This window comes from Leuciscus leuciscus (genome assembly GCF_965113295.1).
Source record: "Leuciscus leuciscus genome assembly, chromosome: 15".
Taxonomy (NCBI): Eukaryota; Metazoa; Chordata; class Actinopteri; order Cypriniformes; family Leuciscidae; genus Leuciscus; species Leuciscus leuciscus.
In genome coordinates, this window is record NC_138739.1 from 10,936,840 (window position 1) to 10,944,962 (window position 8,123).

The window sequence follows — 8,123 nt, forward strand, 5'->3', positions numbered from 1 at the left end:
AGATTAATCAGTAATCAACTCAATGACAGAGGATAAATTCACAGCAGACCTATCTCTGTTCATTGAAAGTTTGTCAGCATCCCTCCTCCACCCCATCTCCTCAGTCCTCACTTCCAGTTCCATCTACACTTACCAACTGGGGGGAGTACTCTGGGTTCGGGCCTAACTCCGAGCTCGGAGCCCTCCCCCCGGACAGCACGCCAAATATGCATAAACTTATTGTACTAATTATATGTAGATGTGAACTCGTGAAATGCACAGAATCTTTACATAAACTCTTTTATCATAAAATCCACTTAATGTCCCATGATGCTCAGCTTTCTCCATATGAAATTATGTTTGACCTTTTGACCAGCACTTTGGTTGTTATTAAATGTACTATATAAATCAATAAAACTATATTAAAACTAAACCATTATATACAGTAACTGGAAAATGCATTAACATGCAGGATCAATCAAAAATTATTCAAAAACATTTTTAATTACCGATATTTTCCTGAATATTATTTACGTTTTTTATCATCTGAAATGTGCTGCGAATTATTGCAAAGCTAGTCCCGGTTTGTTATGCGCTTGTGTTATAGTCCTGTTTATTGTGAGCACATGGCTTGTCTTGTGTTTCCTTGTGCCATGTGCTCCTGTGGATTGTCTAGCCCCTCCCATCTTGTTACCTGATTATTGATTCATTTGCCCCACCTGCCTTTCCTCGTTACCCTCTTTTATCTGCTTCCTTATTTAGTCTCCCTGTGTTTGCAGTCCTGTGCTGGTTAGTCATCTATGTTCTCTGCCATAATTCTGTTGATCTTGATGCCTGCCTTGAAGGGATGGGCAAATGAAGCCTCATGAATCACTGTTCCAGGAAAAGATTCAAAGCTTAGAGATTCGAGAACAGCGCCATCTGGTGCTTATTTAAAATAAAGCAGCCAGAAGCCTGTGTTAGAAGCTCTGGCAGATGAAGCAACCACAACACACTCCATAGTTTCATGTTATGTGTACAAATAAAAGCCTTACATGTTTGTGTTTGGGTGTTCCTAAAAACCAAGAATGCAAAGAACGGACTTGTGTTCTTGGGGAGAACGCTCTTGCTAGTTGTTCTTGGAAGAATGAACTCACAAGGTGACGAGCGCACAGAACGCTCTTGACAGTTTGAGACGATGTGTTCTTGCTGGTATTGCGCAATAATACCCCCCGCACAGACGCCATCTGCAGTACATAACGAGAATTATTGACGATAACAGCCAGGCTTTGTCACCCAAGCCTACCCTCAGCTCAAGGGATTACTCTACAACTGTACACTACAATGTAATGTATATTCACAATAAAGCAACGCTTTTGGAGATTCTCACTTCCGAAAACATTTGAGCACATTTTCGATTCGCCATAAATTTTCGTAAAAAGGCCAAAATTTGAAATCTACACAGTTGATTTCTCACATCAAATGTTCTCAGAAGTGAATTTAGTGATGAAATAGCGTACGAAATTGTAGAAAAACTACTTACTGTATTGACCTGGCTCTCCTTCCTCGAATGCCGAAATGAATGCTGGGTGGGATATTTCTGCCGTCAAGTTCACACAAGTTACCAACCGATGCATCCTCGGTAAAATGGGCGTGTCAAGAACACTTCCGGGATGTTCCGGGAAGAACACTACTTGGGCACCGACTGATGACGTTTCACAAGTCCACAAGAAGTCAAGTCAAGTCAAGTCAAGTTTATTTGTATAGCGCTTTTCACAATACAGATTGTATCAAAGCAGCTTCACAGTATTAAATTTAAATAATACAACAAAACACAAGTACAGACAAGAACGTATATTGAGAAACGGCCTTTGATTTGTTCATTAAATTAATTAATTTTCTCTCCTCACAAACCCATCAACCAGACTGAGGCAACAATAGACTCGTTAAATAAGATCTGGGGTTCCAGCCTTCTGACACCCAAAGCGAAATGCGCACGTGATTGGACAGAAAGTGAGGCTTCATTTGTTGTCGATCACGTGACTCTAGTAAACCAATACACACTGTCCCTGATACAGGGCTTCACTAAAAAATAGGCTTGTTCGACTTCATACGGCTCTGCGCAGACCGATCGGCGGCTGACTTGAAGCAGTGCATGTCGGTTAGAAATTTTGTCCGACTTGATACAGCGCTGACGCCACGTGACTGTGACATATGCCATCAAAGTACCGCGAGAGCGATTTGAGAGTAGCCGGAGAACTCAGCCAGCGCAGCTTCTCAAGAGCGGCTGCACTGGGCTGCAGGAGGGCTGATGACGACACAGCTGTCCCACGATTGGCCGGATTCACCGCATGACAACGATCACGTGTGTTTCGTGTTTATTCGAACACCTTTAGTTACTCTAAAGCTCACAAATCAGTTTTTTATAACAGTAAACACTCTTTTCATGTCGTATGTTAGATTGTGTCATGTTTATCAAATTAAAACTGATTAAAAAACGTATAGACTCCACTTCATTAATAGTAGCAATTATGTTGAACTTTATTCTTGTTCAAACAGACGCTGTATGAAGCAGTACATAAAGTAGGCCTATTGAATGAAAATGTCTCTGAAACATCTGTGTATTATTTGGCCAATATTACATTTATTTCACTTCAGCTGTGGTAAAGTACGCGAACACCACGTGAGCGGTCACTACGGGAACCAGAAAGTGTCCGACTTCACGTCCCCGTTTGCAGCTCCTCCCCGCCTGCACGCGGCTACTCTCGCCGATCGGTTACATCCAGCCGCAGCCGATGTCGAACACACCTATTGTGTCGCATGTGCGATACGCATATCGAAGCTTCAGTGTCATAGGTAACATCACTAGCACTGAGGCTTTCCCTTGAATGTTTCAAAAGATTTAAAGCAAGAGTGCCGAAAACAGCGCCATCTTGTGGCAGGTAATATTTATAGCAGCCATGTTTATGCTGTGCGCAGCGCCATTGTTTTATCCATTAAGCACAAATAAACTCTGGAATAGTCTTCCTCAGGGCCTGAAGTTAACTTTTTTGACCACCAGCCACTGTGGCGGGTGGCTTTAAAAATCCACCCGCCACAGTGACTTTTTACCAGCCAGTTTTTTTTTTTTTTTGGCCTCATAAAAGGTGAAAAAAAAGAATTGCACAAACATTTGTTCTTTAACTTGTAAGAATAGCTGCTACACATTTAAGTGCTGTCAAGTTATTAACGAGATGAGATCCATACAAGTAATAATAACTCTTAGAATACAGATATAGACCAGCTCGTAAACAAATCACACGCGGCTGTGTTGATGGCTGGGCAGCTGTTAGTTACAGCGTTCAGGAACCGTTAAGCAGAACTAAATTAATATTGTTATTACTGGTAAAGTTACCGGGTAGGCTACCGGACATTTTCTCACCGGTTCCCAACTCCCAACATCTGTGCAACTGTCATTGTAATGTAGCCTATGTCAGCGTTGCATTATCTCATCTCATCTCATCTCACCAACAGTTTAATACTTAACTCACACATTCAAACGTAGTCAGAGAAGGGCCTCATCTTTCTCTCCGATCACATAACGTTATACGTTCCGAAACACTCAAACTGCGCTGCTTTCACAGATGCTTTCTTTACTCCAGTAATGTGCCTGCCGCCACATTTTTTACGCCAAACTCTGGCCAAACCATAATCTCGTACGCAGTGAAAAACACATCGCGCAGCAGAGCGGACACTGACAACACGCTGACAGACAAGACAGAGGTTACTTTTGATATTAAACAAAGTCTCAACGTTAAAATTTGGTCATTTTAAAAGAAATTTAGACAATACCGTTTTGTGGCTCTGTAATATGTCTTGACAGATCGCTGTGGTGCCTCAGTTAAAGCTGCTCGTGAACCGATCATCTCTTCGGAAGACTTCCTTCTAGTTAATTTATAGCATCAAATAAACATGAATGAACACATGAAGGAATGTAGTTTTAACTGTGGAAAGATGTCAGTAGGTCTACTCAGTACACTACTTTTCAAGTTCGAATCCTCCAACGTTGAACTCTCCTGACTGCTTTGTCGGACAAAAAAGGCGGATTATGATTGGCCAGATCGCCTGTCAATCAAACTCCCCGCGAAGGGTCGATTCTCATTGGCTACCTGCCAATGTGGCAGGTAGATTGACAGTGTTACACGCCAATTGCAGAATTCACCCGCAGTTGGCGTGTGGTCGGGTGTTAATTTCAGGCCCTGGTCTTCCTGATACTGTTCGTTGCTCAGACTCGCTCTCCCAGTTTAAAACTAGATTAAAGTCGTATCTCTTCAGCCAGGCATTCATATAATACTACAGTTCAAACTAATCCGGCCTCTAGCTCATAAATGCCAGAGGAGAACTGGCCCCCGACTGAGCCTGGGTTCTCCCAAGGTTTTTTTTTCTCCATTAGGTCACCTGATGGAGTTTTAGGACACCATTAGGTCACTTGATGGAGTTTTTCGGTTCCTTGCCACTGTTGCCTTTGGCTTGCTCAGTTGGGGATATTTTGGGGATATTTAATTTAATTTGATCAATCAATAAATTCCCCTTGAAACAAACTTTGTTGTATTATTTTAATTTAATACTGTGAAGCTGCTTTGATACAATCTGTATTGTGAAAAGCGCTATACATATAAACTTGACTTGACAAATAAAAGCCTGACAACGCTAAATGTTCAGTTTTCTGATAATATGATTCACATATTAAAGTGTGACAATAAAATAAATGTAACAATTATATTAATAGGCCCCTACTACAGAAATAAAAATACCAGCAGAGTTGCTTGATGCAAGTAAATGTTGGTCTAATTATTTTATGGTTTCTATGCTGTTCATGTGTCAGAATATATGATCATGTAACATATAGGCTGTAGGCTTATTTATATATATTACACAATTTTTTTGTAAATGTGTCAAATGTAACATCACTACTGCCTTCTTTTCCCCATGGGGAGTTTTTTTTGTTGTTGTATTTTTTATTTTGTTTTGCCACTTAATAAATACCCATTGTTCCTGCACTTGAGTCCTCGCTCCTTTCATCAACCCAGACCATGACAAGTTGCATTCAGTTAAAACAGCTCAAACATGCATTGTAGTCTTGAACTAGACTTAAGCCTTGCCAGTAAAACCAGAGGAATGTGTCTGGGATTTTCTGCCGGCTGTTTAGAATTAGAACCAATCATATTCATAAATGAATCGCTTTGAGTCGGTTCTTTGCAATCAATTAGCCAAACGAGTTAGCAGAATGTTTTGAGTTGATTCACGATTCAGCCTGAATTGATGCATTAAAGGGATAGTTCACCCAAAAATGAAAATGCTGTCATCATTTACTCATCCTCAAGTTGTTCCAAACCTGTATGACTTTCTTTCTTCTGCTGAACACAAAAGAAGATATTTTGAAGAAAGTCTGTAACCAAACAACTGATGGACCCCATTGACTTCCATAGTAGGAAGAAAAAAAAAAATACTATGGAAGTCAATGGGGACCAGCAACTGTTTAATTACCAACCTTCTTTAAAATATCTTCTTTTGTGTTCAGCAGAAGAAAGAAAGTCATACAGGTTTGGAACAACACAAGGGTGAGTAAATGATGGCAGAATTTACATTTTTGGGTGAACTATCCCTTTAAGGTCTGAAGCCATGAGTGTTTAGAGCAGCTTTCCACTAGCAACACCATACAGAGAACCAAGAGCCCTGGATGAAGTGAATCTTTACAGACAGTCTTTTGAAACCAAACAAATGCCTTCTCTGTCTGTTATGATATAGTTAGATTCAAACTGGATTTGCTGATCTACTTTGAGATTTATTTATATTGCCCCATGGCCCCCATCTGTAAACTGTAGAGCTATTATTGTAGAGTTTAGTTGGTTAGCATAGCCTAGTTAGGCTCTGTTGTTAGATATTAATTATACAATCTTGCATGCAGGCAAAAACCATCTGTTTCCATTGATTTTATAGTTCTTTTGTGCAATGTTTTGTTGTAAAATGTTATAGGCCTATTTTAATTTGATTACATTTGAAATGTTTAATTCAATTGTTAAAGTTGTATTTATTAATTTCAATAGACATCTATTTTGATTCCAAATTATTTTGCTATTAAAAATAAATAAATAAAAATATAAAAAAAAACAGAATTCAGAAAAAAATGTATTGGAGAAAACAGATTTCAGGAAAAAGTCATATGGATTTCATGGGGCCCTAAATTAAAGCTTATCTTACTCTGTGGAGTTTTGTGAACAAACAAATTGTTTACATTTATTCTCAAGACATAACAAACATGTGGGAAGCATTTATTTTCCCCTATTAAATGAATATCTTAAGTATTTACATTGTATTGTTAGGGGGTAACAGTTTAGCACCCAAGGACCAGATGTTTGAAAGAAGACCCAGAGTCAGAATTATAATAAGTTGAAGAAAAGTTTTTTTTTCAAAACGCTATAAATCCATCTTTTTTTTTTTCCAAAACGCTATAAATCCATAAATTCTTTGCAAAAATTGATGGTTTGTCTTAAAAAAAAAGAAAGAAAAAGTCAGTAATAAATACATTGGCATTCAGAGTGTCGAACCCATAAAAAGTAGAACCGTTGTCCACTTTACATAAAACAAATCCAGAGGTGGGTAGTAACGAAGTACATTTAGCCTACTTCGTTACATTTAGCCTACTTGAGTACTTTTTTAGAAAAATTTTACTTTTAAGAGTAGATTTGAATGTGGGTACTTTTTACTTTAACTCGAGTACATTTCTAATGAAAAAACTGTACTTTTACTTCGTTACATTGGGCGACGTTCCTCTCGTTACTTTATTTTAATGCAATATGTGTTGTTAAATGCGTAGTTTATTCCAAGCGCGCTGTATCTTTTTTTCTGGACTTGAGCGATGCTCAATTCACAAATGAATCACTCTTTTGAGTCGATTCTGTTCAAAGACTTCATCAAACAAGTTCAGATCTGTCTAAGTCGGTTCGCGAATCAGTTTGAATGATTCAGTTCCTGATTCTGTTCAGTTTCCTGCACGCGCTGAATCATCTAAAGCGATTTCAATTCACACTCGACTCGGAGTCGTAACAGGAAGATTTAAGCACATCAAGACCGTTAGATGAAGTGGCAGTGGACCTACAGTACAGTCAAGTGAGAGCAAATCTTCAAATGCATCATATTTTTGGCAGCGATGAAGATCTTTATTAGTTGAACATCTTCGTAAGCTGTCTGTGAATGAATGATTCCACAGGAGTCAGGACGATATATTCGATTTCATTTCACTCAGGTAATACATTTTACAACCAAACAGATTATTACGCCACGATACTAGAAAGTATGACATTACCCGTTTTTTGGACATATACATTAATTTACATTAAATAAAGCTCCCATTGTTCACAGTTTATGAACACCCGCCATCCCGCGGTATGTGTGTGTATTGCGCAGTGGCGTGCGAACTCGACTTGAAAACGAATGCCTTTGCCTGCCGTAGATAGTTAACCAGTTAAAACATGCTTGCAGAAATATACATTTGATTATATTTTGGAGAACAGTCAGAAGAAGATTCGTCGATGTACTTCTTTTTTTTTTTTTTTTTTTTTTTTTTTGTGTGTGTGTTCAGGTTCAGTAGCAGTCATGAGCGCGAGCACATGTGAAGAGTTCTTAACTCTTCTCTGTCAATACATGCCTTTGAATGCAACACTCTGCAGATTCACTTTATTTCGACATTGTCTAATAATCCAAATGTAGTTGTATAAGTTACTATTATACAAACCAGAGGACAGGCAATGATTTTCGAGCCATACATATGGCAGAAATATTGCTTACGTCTCTCTCTGTTTTTGTTGCAAAGATAGCTGATAATAATAGTAATTTAAATAAACAAAATCTAAATAATATCATTTTATATATATGACGACTTAAGAGGCAAAAGCCTCTAAGTACCATCTGAAATTTTCTTCTAAAAGAGCATTTTTATCAAGCTTGTATGTTTATGTTCACACTTAAATGGCAATGAAAAGTAGCCTACCTATTAATTGTCATTAAAGTGAAATTACTGAATTTAAATATACGAGCTTGATAAAAATGATTGTTTTAGAAGAAAATTTCAGATGGCACTCAGAGGCTTTTGCATCAAGTCTTCATATATATATATATATATATAT

General features: G+C 38.3%; 1 protein-coding gene across 1 annotated transcript in view; it reads left to right on the top strand.

The window, feature by feature from the left end:
* The window catches only part of LOC309475987 (obscurin-like), a 236,966-nt gene that overhangs the window by 177,156 nt on the left and 51,687 nt on the right, over positions 1-8,123 (top strand). The window lies entirely within an intron of this gene.